This window comes from Pithys albifrons, chromosome 5 (genome assembly GCF_047495875.1).
Source record: "Pithys albifrons albifrons isolate INPA30051 chromosome 5, PitAlb_v1, whole genome shotgun sequence".
Classification (NCBI taxonomy): domain Eukaryota; kingdom Metazoa; phylum Chordata; class Aves; order Passeriformes; family Thamnophilidae; genus Pithys; species Pithys albifrons.
In genome coordinates this window covers 11,524,707-11,541,048 of record NC_092462.1, presented here as the reverse complement: position 1 = coordinate 11,541,048, position 16,342 = coordinate 11,524,707, and the positions used below count along the sequence as shown (strand labels likewise).

Sequence of the window (16,342 nt, the reverse complement as noted above, 5' to 3'; positions counted from 1 at the left end):
AGTGATCTCGGGTAAAGTCACTTTGTTGCTAAATGAAGGCAACAGAAGACAGATGTTATTTATAACTGTTCATTTATGCACATCATTCTTTTTGCCCTTTTCCCCCTCAGTTGCTCTGTGTGGAGAAAGCCTTACATGGGTTAACATCAAAGTTGTTACAACTGTGATGTTCAGACTGACATAACACACTGTTTGGTTGTTGATGGAAATATTAGAAAAACCCACATTCATACCAGTGTGAATTATATCCTAAGGGAATCTTCCTAAAATTGTCAGCAACTTGTAACTGAAACAGCTATTGTTTTGTTATTGAGTGTTGAAGTTCCTCAAAACCAGGAGGGAAAACCCCACTACTTGCTTCAACAGATGATAAAACAAGTACTTCTCATGTTTCCCTCAGAGTAAAGCACCAGCATAACCATGCTATTGATGGAGACAAGCTTTTATTTGAAGTGATCAGCCCTATTTGTGCTCTGCTCCAGATTGCTTTTGCTGTCTGGAGGAGGTTGCCCTCTGTGTGGTCCAGGAAACACTTGCACACGCTGGTTTAGGCACACCAGTTGCTGTAGCCCAGCTGCCTTTCTGGCAGACAAGAGGCTTCTCAGCAGATTTACAGCTGCACAGGGTTATAAGCATTACACCACATATCCAGAGGCACAGAGTGGCCCTGCTTTTCACATCACAGTACGCCCCAGCACTGCTGCCAGTGTCTGGCTCAGTGATGAACAGAGCAATGCATCAAGAAGCTGAGCACTTCCGAAGGGTGACTGGCTGGCAACTGCCCCATGCAACTTCTGCTTCCATGCCCCTGGTGTTTGTAAGATCCCTGGGTTTTAAGCATGGTGGGAAGGGTCAAGGAGAGATATCCTGAGATTAGCTCAATTGGTTAAAACTTGGTCGTAATAATGCCAAGGTCATGGGTTCAATCCCCTACGTGGGCCATTGACTTAAGAGCTGGACTTTGATGATCCCTGTGGGTCCCTTCCAACTCAGAATAGTCTGTGATTCCATAATGCTTTCCCTACTGATAAACCAGATGGAGAAGGGACTATGTCTGTTCTCCCCAGTCAGAAACTTCCCTCTCATAAGTGTCAACAGATAGACACAGTAGCTACTTCTGTCTGCTGGAGCCACCAGCACAACAGTTGAACATTTACATTTTCTTCACACTGTTGACTGGCTTGAAAAATCAGTAATAAAGAAGTGGGGTTCACACTGTTGTTTTCCTTATTGTTCTAAACACTTCAGTTCCTGGACAATATCCCATCCATTACATCTAATAATGAAAAGTTCTTCTCATGACTCTGTAGGCTATAAAGCCTGGAAAAAATAAAAGCTTCAATTCCATAGAATAAATCTCCACTGACTGCAGAAAAAAATTCACAGTGTATGGATGTAAGCTGAGCAAGCAGTGAATTCTCAAAGTATGCACTATTTTGGTTTAGTATTCATTAATATTCCCCATTTGACAGTGGTTTCATTTACAGGTGTCTGAGAGAGAACTGAATTGTAAGATTTATTTAGTCAAGAAGAGGAAGCTTATAAAGGACAGCTGGTGTAAACAGAGGAGACAAGATACCACATATTTTCACATATGATAACATACAGTAAATAAATAGTAATTTTCCAATTTTTTATAGTACTTTTAAGTTGCTCATGAAACAAAGTTACCACTTGAATTTGCAGTGCTCATTCCAAATACATAAACAAGGTAATCTTAACAAAGTCAAGATTTGTTCACAAATCACAGAATAACTTGATGGGTGATGCAGGTCTACCGTAGGCATTATAAGCTACCTTTTCATTCAAAAGAAAAAAAAAAATGGACTTGCTCTATCTACTTATCTTCTAAGGTGGGTGAGGAAAAAAAAAGTATGGGAAAAATAAATTGCTATCTAAATTGCTAAAAACTCCAACCAGCATCCCACATAAAAATCTATTTCATCTCTTCAACCGGCTGAGAGAAGTTATGACACTTTTACTGAACTGCAGCTTGTCTTAAAACTTACAAACTTGAGTGAATTATCCTGAAACATTAAATCACCAAGCTTCTCTCAACTTTTACTCTTTTTTCAACTTTAATATTTTCCCAATTCCTTTCAATCTGTCCCTTTGACCTCTCTTTCTTTTTGTAATAATGCTCATATATTTTACCAGAATGGTCTATTATTTTACACTGTTCCACACAGACCAGAGTCAAAGGCTGTATAACACCAATTAAGTTGGTTGTGGCTTTTGAAACACAAATCTTTTTAAAGTTTCAAAGATATCATCTGCATATCTGCTAACTCCCCTTGCTACTGTACAGTATGGAATTGTCTGTTCTTTAAAGGCAGCACTTCCTCCTGTCCTTGTGATTCCTAGATGTGAAGATCTTCCATAAATCCTCATCAAGAAGCCCATGTTAATGTTTTCACCCACAGGATTATCATCTTTAATCTTGACATTCACACTTTGAAAGTACCTTCATCTTTCTACATGACAGTAATGTAAAAGTGAACTTTTTCTGAATGAAAAATTATTTTAAAACCCCTGATCCTTTCCTATAAATATCTAATCCATACATGCTAAGTAGCATCCTTTTGTTTATTTGTTGTAACAGCATGAGCCGTTACAAAATCAAATAAGTAAATAAGCAAATTTGCTGATGACACCAAGTTGGGAGGGAGTGTCGACCTGCTGGAAGGCAAGAGGGCTCTGCAGAGGGATGTGGATAGACTTGAGAGATGGGCTGATTCCAATGGGATGAAGTTCAATAAGGCCAAGTGCCGGGTCCTGCACTTTGGCCACAACAACCCCCTGCAGCGCTACAGGCTGGGCACAGAGTGGCTGGAGAGCAGCCAGACAGAAAGGGACCTGGGGGGACTAAATGACAGGAAGCTCAATATGAGCCAACAGTGTGCACAGGTGGCCAAGAAGGCCAATGGGATCCTGGCCTGTATCAAAAATAGTGTGGCCAGCAGGCCCAGGGCAGTGATCCTTCCCCTGTACTCTGCATTGGTGAGGCCACACCTTGAGTGTTGTGTTCAGTTCTAGGCCCCTCAGTTCTGGAAAGATATTGAGGGGCTGGAGCAAGTCCAGAGAAGAGCAACAGGGCTGGTGAAGGGACTGGAGCACAAGTCCTGTGGGGAGAGGCTGAGGGAGCTGGGGTTGTTTAGCCTGGAGAAGAGGAGGCTCAGAGCTGACCTCATCACTGTCTAGAACTACCTGAAGGGAAGTTCTAGCCAGGTGGGGGTTGGTCTCTTCTCTCAGGCACTCAGCAATACGACAAGGGGGTACGGGCTTAAGCTCTGCCAGGGGAAATTGAAGTTGGATATCAGGAAAAAATTCTTTCCAGAGAGAGTAATCAGGCATTGGAATGGCCTGGCCAAAGAAGTGGTGGATTCCCCATCCCTGGAGATTTTTAAACGCAGATTGGACATGGCACTGAGTGCCATGATCTTGTAAAGGGACTGGAGTTGGACCAAGGGTTGGACTTTATGATCTCAGAGGTCTTTTCCAACCCAATCAATTCTATGATTCTATGATTATTTTAAAAATAATATACATTTCACTCACTAAGACAAAATGCATCTGAAAATCACTTGGATCTTCAGCAATAAAAAAATAAATGTTTAACTTTGTTTATGACAGGGAACAGATCATGTCACCAAAAATAAGAATTGTCTTTAGCAGGAAAATCATAGAGAACAAATAGTGAACAAATAGCACCGAACAAAGGGGGACTCCTGTTTAAGGGTTGATGTGAATGACTGTGACAGCTTGGAGAGCTTTTTAGTGCCTGAAAGAGATCAGCTGTCTGGGAGGTCTCCAGAGGACAGAAGGGGATCAGTGGGGAAGGGTTCTGGGCCCTGGCTCTGCTCTCACCCTGCCCATGTGCTTCTGGCCAGCACACAGCAGGCAGGCTGCATTCTGGGCTAACAGACCTTCGGTTTGACTGAGTGGGGGCTTCTTATCTCCTTCCCTTTCATAAGCTCTGGCTGATGAGTTAGGGTCCAAGTTGGTAGAAAGTAGGTGCATAATGACTGCCCTCAAGATGGGGGCAGAAAGAGTGAGGGCAACAGAGTCTAGACACATAGACTCCCATGCCTGAAACCCAACAGAAGGAGCACTCAGAGAAAATGGGAATTGGGGGAGGAAGAAGTCCTTTTGTTATGGACAAATTATGACAAATTATTCCTTTTGTGACAGGATAACAAATCTAAATGATACAGGAGAAACAGCAGCTGTCACGTTGTCTTGACTTCATTTAGAGTTTTGACATTCTGTCATAATTAAAGCAAGCAATGAGGGAACACAAATTTTTGGAAAGGTGGACTCACAGAGGAACTCATGTAACTGAAAGAAAGGCAAACAGGTAGGTCATCCAGTATTATTCAAGCACTTTCACCACCAAATGAAAGCTCTGCTGGCAAAACCTCAGACAATGCTAAACAGAGGGAATGAAATGTTTTGGAAGGAAAAAGTAGGCTGCAAAATAATAAGAAACTGGAGAAGTGGCCCAAACTGCAACATACCAAGTGCAAAATCTTCATAGTCAGATGATGGCAAATGGCATGGGGATAACCAGCCATGGCACCTTCAGGAGAAGGCAGCCAGTCACAGTCAGCCATGCCCTGGAAGAGGCAAGCAAAGGAGATAAAAAACGGGGAACTGAGAGCAGCTTATACACAAGGCAGGAAGGAAATCCACTGCTTAGCTAGAGGCTGGAGAGCAGTGAACAAATCATTAACAGCACCATGAGATTCTGAACAATACCCAAGGCATAAGAATACCCACATTTTCAAACTAACTCAGAGTAATTAGGTCAGAGAGAATGGATATTTCAAACACAATTCCCTCCCTGCCTACACATCCTTGCACGGAGGAACATCACTTCTCATCCTGAGTTACAGCCATGCTCCTCCAGTTCCCTAACACACCTTTTTGTCCACCTACAAGACCCAGCTTATCTGCAGTGTGTTTATTAATATTTCTAGTACTTTTAAAACCTCAAGTTACACTACCTGTCTGTCAGCAGGGGCCATTTATATCCCTAAGCAGCCTTGAGATGTTCACTTATTTCATATATTCATCTTGCTTCTGAGAAATGCACAAATTAGAAAAAAACCCATCATTTTAAGCTAAACTTCCTATTTCAGCCAGAGCATATAGGATTTTATATAAAGCTGCTGAATACAGCTATTGCTAATTGGGGTGACTGGCAGTAAAAAATGCCTCTGAGCCCTTGTGTTTAGGATATTATGAACTTACAACATTATCAATTTCAATTCACTTTTTCATATGTTCTGTGCAAAGACTTAGCCCAAGGTAAAATGATCTCTTGCTCCTCTGGGAGCAAGAGATCCCAGAAGACTGTGTTTATCACATTCCTAGGTCAAAGCTTCTGTCGATATGTGTATGAAAGTAGGTTAGAATTGATTTCATACAGTCACACCCATGAATGAAACAGATAAAGCATGAAATTTTATGGACCAGCAGCATGTAATATAAATCTTGGAAATCACAGAGCGTCCACTGGTATAAATACATGGAAGGGTTTGCAAGAAAGTGTTATATCAGCAGGAACTCGATTCTATCCCTCCTCTAAGCCACACAGCACTGATTTTAAAGACAGGGATCTTGCTATGTTGGGAGCTGCACAAAATAGATGCTCTCTGGTAAATTCAGTGAGAGTCACTTCAGAAGGAACCCCATGGTTAGAAAAATCAAATGACAAGATATTGCTGGTAACGAAGGTATCTGGAAGAATGACAAGAAATGTCATAGATTTTCATATCTGAGATTTTGGACATACTTCATTAGCCTTTCTCAGGTGACTTCAAGTCCACTGTTCTGGAGCATGTCTACACTGGCAAATGTCATGTCTTGGAAATTCACTACTCACTATCTCCATTACATGGGATTTACAGACTAGCACTACTATGTGTAGTTGCACTCTCACAAACTGAAATCTACTTGAGGCAATGTATTTTCCTGAGTTTAAACTTGATTTCCTTATTAAACACATACATGAAGCCTAATGGCCCCATATCAGTACTTTAATTCTTATTGTCATGTCCTCTACAGTTTCTTAAACTCCCTTTCATAGCATCAAAGTCTCAACTTTGTTCCAGTGAAAAAAATATCTTTGCCTCTATTGATTAAAGTTCACTATATATGTTTTTTATTTATATTTCAGATATTTCTGGATGCTACTTTTTGCTTATATCTGACAAAGTACCATACAGGTAGCTTCTGGAGTCACAGAAAAAAAGACAGGTAGCAAAAATGAGTGCTTTGAGCCTCAACTCCTCAGTGCAGATTTTTTACCAAAAATTGCTTTTCTTTCTTCTCACATTTTCAGCTCTGCAGGGTGTTGAGCACCTTTCATCTTTTATTTTAGTGCACACAAGGTTTGATCCATACTGACTAAAGGTTTTGGCTTATTGTATTTCCCCTGTTTGGACAATATCGCAGTGGCAATTGAAAGGGCTGCTCCTGCTTTACCCTCCACACTAGGGCACAGTGTAGAAGTTTGTCTTTAGTGTTTCTCTATCTTGAGCAGACTTCAAATCCCCCGAGGAGTAACAAGAACAGCAAGTCATATATCAGGGGTAGCTAGACATGCTGATAGTAGGGAACACTGCATCTGCAAGCCAACCCCCTTTTGGATCTTGACAAAGACAATTCATGGAAACTGCTCACTGAACAAGCAGAGTTCAGTAGCCTGATACTGGAAATCCTGCCCACAAACACTTGGGCTGTTTTAGGGGTACATGAAGTATGCAGGGATGAATAATCAGGGAAACAGAGAGGACTGGAAATGGGGCTGTGTATTTCTGCTGTTACATGCCACTGCAGGATTTCCTACAATGAATTTCAGTCACTTAAGGCTAGACAGTCACAAGGCAGAGAAGAGAAGAATTCAGAGTGAGCAGTGGAGGCTAAAAATGAGGACTCTCTATTGTTGTGCATATTGAACAGTTCTATGTCCCATGTGGCTCCAGTAAAAGTGATGGCACACCATTCAGAGGATGCTGCTGCTTCCGAATAACAGGTGCTCCAGGGAAAAGTAAGAAATAACAGATGGGGAAAACTGCTGGTCTGAGGACAATAAGCTATCAGAAAAACCCAGGACTGCAATGAAAAACGACCAATTATTGATAATAAATTTCAAACCACCATCTTTCCATCAACTAATCAAACTTTTGCTAACTCCCAGAGCATAAATCCTTTCTCTACATAGTAGGGCACATATTAAGATTGCCTATAGAAAGCACATTGATTTTTTCATGTAGAGGAGTGATATTGTGGGGTGATGTGGGAGTTTAATATTCCACAAGTGTCATAATATATGAAAAGGCTCTTTATATATCCTAGAAGCCTGAAAGCAATGTGAAAAAACTAAAGACAACTTTGAATTTGGTATGACTCCTAATTCAAACTACTTGGAGAAAGGCATTTCCTTCCTTTTAGCTAAATACAGAATGTTGTGCAGAGCCTCTTAAATTTTAAGGGTTTAGAATACTTGCTGTCCATGTGGTACCTAAGTATCTTGTTTTCTCTATTTATACAGAACTTAGTTTCCACCAAGTGCTTTATACTTTTGTCACAGAACCTTTGAGCATGAAAGAGACCAGCTGTAATACAGCATAATGAATCTACAAAACAGTAGTATCAGATGACAAATTTGATAAACAAGTCATGGTTATTGTATTTTAGTGTTAAAGAGGAAAAAAGGGAAATAATCTTGATGGAATGCACACCATCACTCAGTTGTGTTCTATCCTCTTTCATCTCTCTCATTTGCATGCTATTTCTTTCTATTAGGACTTTTTTTTGCATCATCACATGGGTTAGGATGTAACTCTCCTGTGCTCCTGAAAGCTTCAACTACAAATGGCAAAGTGAGCCACAAAGCAGAATGTTCCCTTCAGAGAGAGTGTCCACATGGACTAAGACTGAGAGATCTTGAGAAAATGTTTTAACAAATAGTTAACTTTGAGGAAAGGAATCCACCCTCCTCCCCCGAGGGATTCAGTTTCATTACTATAGTGTAAAATTTTCATTCTTTGATTTACTGTTCTGGAATCTCTGTTGAGAAACACTTAGAAAATCCTTATCTAGTAAAAAAAACCAAACAACTAAGTGACACATGTTTACAAGAAGGAAGGCACTGCTCTCAGGGGAGGATCCTGAGCTCTGGATCCCAACTGCAGGCAGTGCCAGTGCAGCCAAGGGCATTTCAATCCTCAGAAGGCTTTTCCCAGCCTGCTACCTGGCAGTGCTCCGTTCAGTAGGGCAGCTTAGCAGTGAAATGGGCCTGAGTGCCCAAGGCATGGCACGGGGTTCCAGCTGCCCACTTGGGAAAGCCTCCAGCCACTAAGGTCAGCAGAACAGCACTGAATTCCAAAGGAGCACTGGAGTAGAGAACTGTTCCTGTGGGAACTATCTCAGAACATAAATGAGGATTAGATTCACTACGAGTTTTGTGGATTTTGCATGTAGGTCTCTACATCAGAGACCTCTCAGAGGGTGTGGACCACCAGAGCTTTGTGGGTCTGGCAACTCCACTCAATTTTGATTAACACACAGAGCAGTAACACAAGTCTAAATGGAGAGAACCACTACAGTGAAGACATTCCTTCTGGGATATTAGCCAGCTTTCTTACTCATACAATTATTTGACATATAGGATTTTTCCATCATGCAATTTGAAGAGCAATACCCTCAGGAAAACTTTTAGGCTACAATACTGCAAATATTTTGTTTAAATAGGGTAGTGCTTGTTCATAAGGCACTGGACAAAATACTTACATGTTTCTTACATGACTCTGGCTAAGAGATGCACATTTCTCTGTGTTAACATTTTTTCAGAGATTCAGAAACATATTTCTACTCATTTTATACATCAAATGCCTTTCCTTTTGTTTTGTTTTTGCTAACATAGCAATTGATATGATTTTGCTTGGAAACACTATCTCTTTAAATAGGAATAGTTCATTCTTAGTGGCAATAGTTGATAAATTATAACATGCCAGAAATATTGTGCATGCTTCTGAAAGGCAGAATATTAATGTCTCTTCAGATGTGTCTAGAAATTAAATGGCAGTTTTGGAATGCCAGTTTTTAATAAGCAATCTGAAGAGTCTATAATTTAGGAAGCATTATAATTGAGTATGAAAAAAGAGACAGATCATAGTCCTGTAGCAGCCATGAACCAGAAGATGCCTGGATTTTCAGAAGGCATCCATTCCCCCCCTTAGTAACATGTTTAGCGTATTACACATTCTATTACAGCAGTAACTCCACAGAATTATTTCATTCTTGAATATTGGTTTATGTGTTGCTACAGCTCTGGTGAAGGACAGTTTCCAAATTCAGATACGTGTATGATTTGCTGAAGATGGTAATTTCCAGAAATGCACCTTCTTAGTGTCTGTCAAAGACAGATTTATAGAAGTCATACAAGTCACCTCTCATCATAAACGCTGCCCTCTGTCCCCTCCTGCTCAGTAGTAAAGCACTCTGCTGCTGGCCACTATCACTAGAATCAAGGCTCACCTTCACTAGACATCAAGGAGCGATGCTGGTGGGATGACAGGGATGAGATTTCTCAGAGGCAGAAGGCTGGTTCCCCAGAGTTAGCTCCTCTGGCTGCCACAGGGAGTGAAGGGAGCCAAGGTTGTACATCCCTATCAGCTCTATCACCTAGAGGCAAAAAAACAACAGTTCTTTCATTTTCCTATGCAGAAATTCATGGGGTTGATAATTGAGGGTGTAGTAGTTCAGCCCTGCAGTGAAAATTCAAAGACAGCAGGAACACTATAATAAAAAAAGTACTCAGGAAGAGACACATTTTGAACTGCAATTACTGTCTTCTGCATCCCTCTATATGGTTCAGGTTCTTTAAAAATTTGGGAATTCATTTAAAGAAAATGAAAATCAATAAGCTCATTAGAGCCTAATGTCTTATCAGAGCAGACAACTTATCAGAAAAGGGTCTCCATTTCAAAACTTTTTTATAAAGGACTGATACTGAGACAGTAGGTGAGAAGGGCACAGTGCAGTCCCATCTTTAAGCATTCAGAAATGTAGCAAAGTTGGGTAAGCTGGGGACATTCTAAAGGGATCTGTGTTTGTTAGAACTGTTTTTTTTTCATACTCACCCACATCACATGTGGTGCTCCGGAACAGCCTTCTGCACTCCCATTTCTTCACTCTGGCTCCTGTAGCAATATTTCCTCTCCTGGTGTTCTGTGACAGAACTAACACAAATTCCAAAGGCATTAATCTTATGAGAATACAGGCAAACTTTGAAGAGACCAGAAACTGCAAACTTGTTGGCTGTCATGCAGCCACACAAAATATTTGGGTAATGCTCCTTCCAATCAGGATGGTCCTGTTTGAATTTTCATTTATCCTGTTCTATTTTCAAAATTACAGTCATGTATCTGTTTTCACTTTACTGTTTGCAATCACTTTCTTTGTCACTGCACTTAAAACATTAAATTACAATTTAGTTGCTCTTTACAGAGAGTAATTGCCAGTATCTTGCCAAACAGCCTGTGTCCACTATAAATGAAACTTGCATAAATTAGAAGGGGCTATTTTGCTTGTAAGAGAATATGGAAATAATTTATGCTGTAAATAAACACCTTGATGTGACCAGTTGCATTTAGATGACTATAACATGTCCCTCGTGTAATTAGGGAGTACATTTTTTTCTAATTAAGAAAATGAATGAGAATTAAATTTTGAAGGAGTGCAGGTGGTATTGCCACTCTATTGTAATGTAATACATACTGACACTTGATTACTTTTATATTCAACTACTGTAATGTTTAGGAACAGTTTTTATATTAAGCTAGAAATCAATATATTTTAATTTCAGAAATACCAGTAAAACACAGCTCTAGAAAAAAAGAACAAGCTAAGACAGATAGCAAAAAAAAATTCACCTTATACACAGTGATTTCATTTTGCTGTGTTCAAAGGAAACTGTTTGGAAAGTGATTAAAAAGCCCCCCCAAACAGTAAACAAGTGATTCTTTCCCTTTTCTCACATGCTTCATTAATACCCAAACTTTTGTGAGCTTGTTTTTGGCTGTTTGCTTATAAATTTCTCCTTGTTTAGAAAAATCTGTCAGACTATAGCTTAGCAAAGGTATCGCATCAAAAAGCAAAAACCAACGGAAAACATTTTCTTTCAGTTTTAAACAGTGACAAATATGAGAGACTTTGGGGTCCAAATACATACACTCACAGGCTTGCTTGATAACATTTACTCTCATTCTTTGAGCTGGAGTGAGCTGAAGAAACAGAGTTGTTTATGACTCCTTCTGTCTGAAAAGAAGTGCCCTTATAATAAGGCAGTTAATAAATGAGTCTGTTCCTTTGATCTAAATATTTATCCAAGGTGGTGTTTTTTCCTGCTATGCTGGTACTTCCCTTTCCCTTGGATTTTTATATTCTGTCATGGCAAGAATTCCAGCCAAGTCTGTGCTTTTATTTTCACTTTTGTATCCTGCCCAGGTTTCTAACTGCCAGTTGAATCACGTAACACCTCTCATTTCTGCACAACTGCTTAAAAAGGGGCATTCACATCCTGCGTTGAGGCAAATGTAAGAAGGCTGAGTAGCTGCTTTTCTGGAGCCACAGAGAATGTCTTGGGGGAGAGTCAAGAGTCCCTGGAGCGCAAGGAATTGTGAGTTCTGCTTTTTTTCTTGCCTTATGTTAAATGCTGATAGGTTCTTTGCAGCGGTAGCGACTGCAAACCTGATCCCATCCAGGAGCTAATCAGTGTCACTGCATTTCATTTTGGCTTCTCTGCAGAATGGATGTTGGACCCAAATTTGGACTGCAGGATATAGTGCATTGGAATGCTGAGAATAGCATCAAGTTGCCCCACCTAATGAATTTGTCATGCAGCCCTCTATAAACACTCTCTGGAAACATTCAGTTTCCCTTTCTTGTTCCTCTCACTTGTAAGACAGCTGCTGAAGATACAGAAGTCTTATTTGGGTTCACAAATAGCTTTTCTGAATCTAGCTGTATTAGAATATGACACCACAGTGAGCTAACTGGTATTGCTTGCAGTGTTCCTGAAAAAAATGTTATTGGAAATGCCCAACTCTAGAAACTCATCTCTTCTTCAGTAAGGAGGCAGAGCCATTCCTAAACCCCTGTCATTTTGCAGCAGAATATTTGTACCATCTCACAGTGCAACATGCATAGAACAGCAACCAGCACCCAGAATAACACAGACAAGGACATAAAGATGGCAAAGATTAGGTACCATTTTCACTCTTGCCTCTTGAGTTAATGAACCTCACACAGATAAGTGATGGTTCCTGGAAACCTGACAGTCCTCCCAGGGACTTGCTGAGGCTCACCTCTCAAGACATTCAAGTTTATCTAGAGGCAGAAAAGTTTTTCATGATGCTGATCCTGTCTAAGCAGGACTTTAGGATTACAGCTGCCATTCCCTATCATTGTCATAGGCACTAAATCTCCACTTTTCTTAACAGCTAAATCCACAACTTCAGAGTTCAGTGCAATTGTCAGATTATTGTTTTTAGCTCCTTTATAAGGATCATCTTCTGCTGTCACCTGGGCCTATGACACCTCTCTGCCCTGTTGTTCCACAGTAAGCCAGATGCTGTACCTTCTGGAGAAGCTCTTTTCTGTCCTCACAACCCTCTTCCGTGGCTTCCTGGTATTGCCCTGAAAGGCCACTTCTCTTTCCCTCCTGCCGTGGCTGCACCAGTAAAACAACCGTTTGGGCTGCACAGAAGAGGAGGAGTCACGGCATAAAGCTACAGTGCTCGATTCCAAGGTAAGCGACTTTTGGAGCCCTGGTTGGGAGTTGGATACACTTAAACTGCAAGCAAGGAAGAGACTGTGCAGCGACAAGGACACAAACGGTGAACTTTCTTCCCTGCAAGGAGTGCTAAGAGGTAGCGTGCATAAACATCGCTGCTTGGGGCAGCAAACAGCAGCTGCCTTTCGTGCTTGTCAGTCATTTGCCTGCCTTCTGAATCACAGGATTCAGTATTTCCCCAGGGGTTTTTTTGTGTGGTTTTTCCCAAGTCTGAAAATTGCTTGGAAGCGGCAGCAGGAAATCCCTACTGTTTGCTCTTTGTCATAAGAATAATTTCCACCTTATATTAGGTACAAGTCTAGTACTATATTATTATATAACAACTGAAAGTAAAACAGAAGCGCGGAGGGGGTGGAGCATTTGCTACTGTCACTAGTGCAAACCTTATCCTAACTTTTCTGTCAACTTGCTGCACAGCATTACGAGACTTGTGAGTATTTTACAACTTTTGACATCCTCTTGTTTTTCTTTCTTGCTTCATTGTATTTTAAAGACGAGGGAACTCATACAGCTTGGTTTCCAATTATTTAATATTTTGAAAAATTGCTTCATAAGACTTTCTATAAATATAAAAGACATAGTTGAAGTATTTCATTTAATCTTGTTTGAACCTGGCACCTCTTTGTCCGTTTCTGCTGCTTGAGGGGCATCAGCAAGTACAGAGGACTGGTACTAGCCCATGAAAATTTGTTGGGTTTTGCTAACAAATTCACATAGCAAAAATGAGGGGGAAAAAAAGCTGCTGTGAACCTAGTTAACATAGCAAGGACAGAGACAAAAAGCTGGGAGAAAAGTTATTTACATCTTACTGTATACACTGAAAGAGCATTAAATGCAGGCAGGGAACTGAAAATCTGCAGCCAAGTGGAATCCTACTGAAAGCAATGGCACAGAGATCCTGTAGATGATAGATAGCAGTGTATGAGGGAGGGTTTAGTCGGTAGTAAACAAGAGTAAGCAAATACCACTTTCTGCCTAGTCATAGATTCATATAGGTTGGAAAAGAGGGAAAATATGTGTGGGACAGAAACTTGTCAAGTATTGTATTGTCAAAGCCTACAAGATTGTATGTGTAAAAGACAGTAACAGGAATTTTTCCTTCCTATGCATAACCACTGCCTTGTGATTCCTTCTGGATACAGCGGGTATATTTGTTTCGCTTACTTTTAAGAAAGAGTCGGATAATGCAGAACAAATTCCCGATTATAGTTATCACAGCATGGTTTGCTATACTTTCCAAATTGTTAATAGCACAGCACTTTCTGTGTCTGTTAGAATTGTGTTCATTTCTATTTACAGTTACCAATTTATCTGACATGTACCAGTGAAATGGAAACCTATCACTTGGTTGTTTTCTCTTGAAAGCAGCTACTTAAATATAGATCAGTACAGTATAAACAAACAATATTTATAGATCAATAGAAGTATCAAATTCATTCTTTTGGAATGTACTGGACTGTTCTAAACTTTGAAAATTACTTTTTAGCCTGTCGCAATCATTTCACAAACATGACCAACCGAGGTCTGCCTTGGCAGCTCTTTAGAGGGTAGCCCTGTGAGCGGGCAAGCAGCGCCGGCGGTGCACACAGGGGTTTCCTGAGCTGGGGAACCTCGAGCGGAGCCCAGAGAGTCACAGGGAGCCGCAGGCAGCGTGACAGCGGCTGGGTGAGGACACGTACAAAAATCCCTGAGGGCGCGGGAGTGACCAGGGCACGGCCCCGGAGGGCGCGGCTTTGGCAGCGAAGGGCGCACAGGGAGGGCGCGCCAGCACCGCCAGCCCGTCCGGGAGCCGTGGGATGCACCCGGCAGAGCCCCGGTGGGATCCGCCCGGCAGAGCCCCGGTGGGATGCACCCGGCAGAGCCCCGGTGGGATGCACTCCCAGAGCCCCGGTGGGATCCGCCCGGCAGAGCCCCGGTGGGGAACACGCTGTGCCCCGCTCCGGCACCAGCACCAGCGGGAAGCAGTGAGCATACCCGCAGGTACAGGGACTCCTCCGCTTGGTGCCAGAGATGCCGGAGGATGCAAAGAGATGGAGAAGTACCCAGGAATGCGAGAGGGAGACCGACTGCGGGAATCACGCTCTGTCTTCCCTGAGAGAGGCCCCACAGGGAGACAGGGTACATGATACAAGGGATTCCTGGTCATCTCTGCCTGGCTGAAAAAAGTGACAGAGGGAACAGGAGGAAATGGTGAGGGGATCCTGCCCAGCACAGCAGGGATGTCTCACCTGTGACTGGCCCGGCTCCACCGGTGACCAGGCACAAGAGGTGTGAGGCTCTGCGAGTGGTACAGAACAATAAGAAGGATGGAGTCTGTTTCCTTTCTGGGGCCTGGATTAAAGATGTGAAGTGAGTGTCCTGCCCTGGCACAGCTCTCCAAGTATTGTCTGTTACTGTGTTTTCAGGCAGTGAGCAGTAAAGTTGCAACAGGAAATCCGAAGGCAATCAAGAGATTTCAGGGCCTTGGGTCGACTGTTCTAAGGGATCAGGAGCTCCAGTGGTGTTCTCTATCCTTCCAGTTGCAGGGATTGATAAGGGAAGACATGGCATAAGCCAGCAGACTAATACCTGGCTCTGAGTCTAGTGTCACCAGCAGAATTTTGGAGTTTTGGTCATGATTCAGTCTATACAACACCAGAGCTGCTGGCAGTAGATGGGGTACACCTGTCTCAATGGAGGAAAAGGATCTTCATGTAGGAGTCAGGAGGGCTGATTGCAACCACTTTAAACTAGACTTGAATGGGAAAAAAGGGGTAAACCCAGGCCCACTGAAAGGAAAACCTGGCGGCGGGACACCAGTTTTTGAGTTACTATGTGCTAGTGAGTTCCTTCTGTCTGCCATTGGAGGGAGGGGATGGAGATCCAGGTGGAAGCAAAGACACAAGGGTTATTGATGTGTCAGAAACCATGGAAGTGCCTGAGAATGGTCACATAGGAATTAGGGCTTCTCCCCCCAAAAAGGCAGTGGGATCAACAGCTCGACTGAAGCACCTCTGCACCAATGCATAAAGTATGACAAGAAACAGGAGGTTATGCAGGAAAAAAATTAGAAGGGCCGAAGCCCAGCTGAAACTTTGCCTGGCTACTGCCATAAAAGACATTACAAAGCATTTCTACAAATGCATCAGCTGTAAAAGATGGGCAAAGGAGCTAAACCCCAGGACAATAAATACCCATGCATTTCTGCTTTTTTTAATTAGGTCTTTCTATGCACTTAAAAACTCATAATGGAAGGTAATGTCTTTATTTTTACTACAGGACTGTAATTCACTGCTGATGCTCATTATTATACATTTTCAATTCTCTACACCAAATTATAGTGTGTTAGGCAAAACAAGAACATCACAAACACATCTATTTGCTCTGTATGCATGTTAAAATATTTCTAATTTTCAAAACTATTTAAAAAATAATTGCTCAAAATGGAGGGAGGAAAACCCTACTATCCACTACTTATTATCAGCTAGTTAATTCTCA

The 16,342-nt window shown here is 41.7% G+C and overlaps 1 protein-coding gene and 1 long non-coding RNA gene across 6 annotated transcripts in view; one reads left to right on the top strand and one right to left on the bottom strand.

Moving 5' to 3' along the window:
- LOC139672137 (uncharacterized) overlaps positions 1-12,813 on the bottom strand; it is a 62,540-nt gene extending 49,727 nt beyond the window's left edge. For all 3 annotated transcript variants that reach the window (XR_011697868.1, XR_011697870.1, XR_011697869.1), the window contains exons 1-3: positions 12,650-12,813; positions 10,152-10,250; positions 9,547-9,693 (exon numbers count right to left, since the gene is read on the bottom strand). This is a non-coding gene — a long non-coding RNA (uncharacterized lncRNA). The remainder of the gene's footprint in view (positions 1-9,546; positions 9,694-10,151; positions 10,251-12,649) is intronic.
- Positions 11,583-16,342, top strand: part of IL15 (interleukin 15) — a 37,471-nt gene continuing 32,711 nt past the window's right edge. Inside the window, exons 1-2 of one of the 3 annotated variants that reach the window (XM_071555698.1) lie at positions 11,583-11,689; positions 12,633-12,820. The gene's annotated coding sequence lies outside the window, so the exon portion shown is untranslated. The other 2 variants (XM_071555697.1, XM_071555699.1) reach the window with 2 other exon arrangements.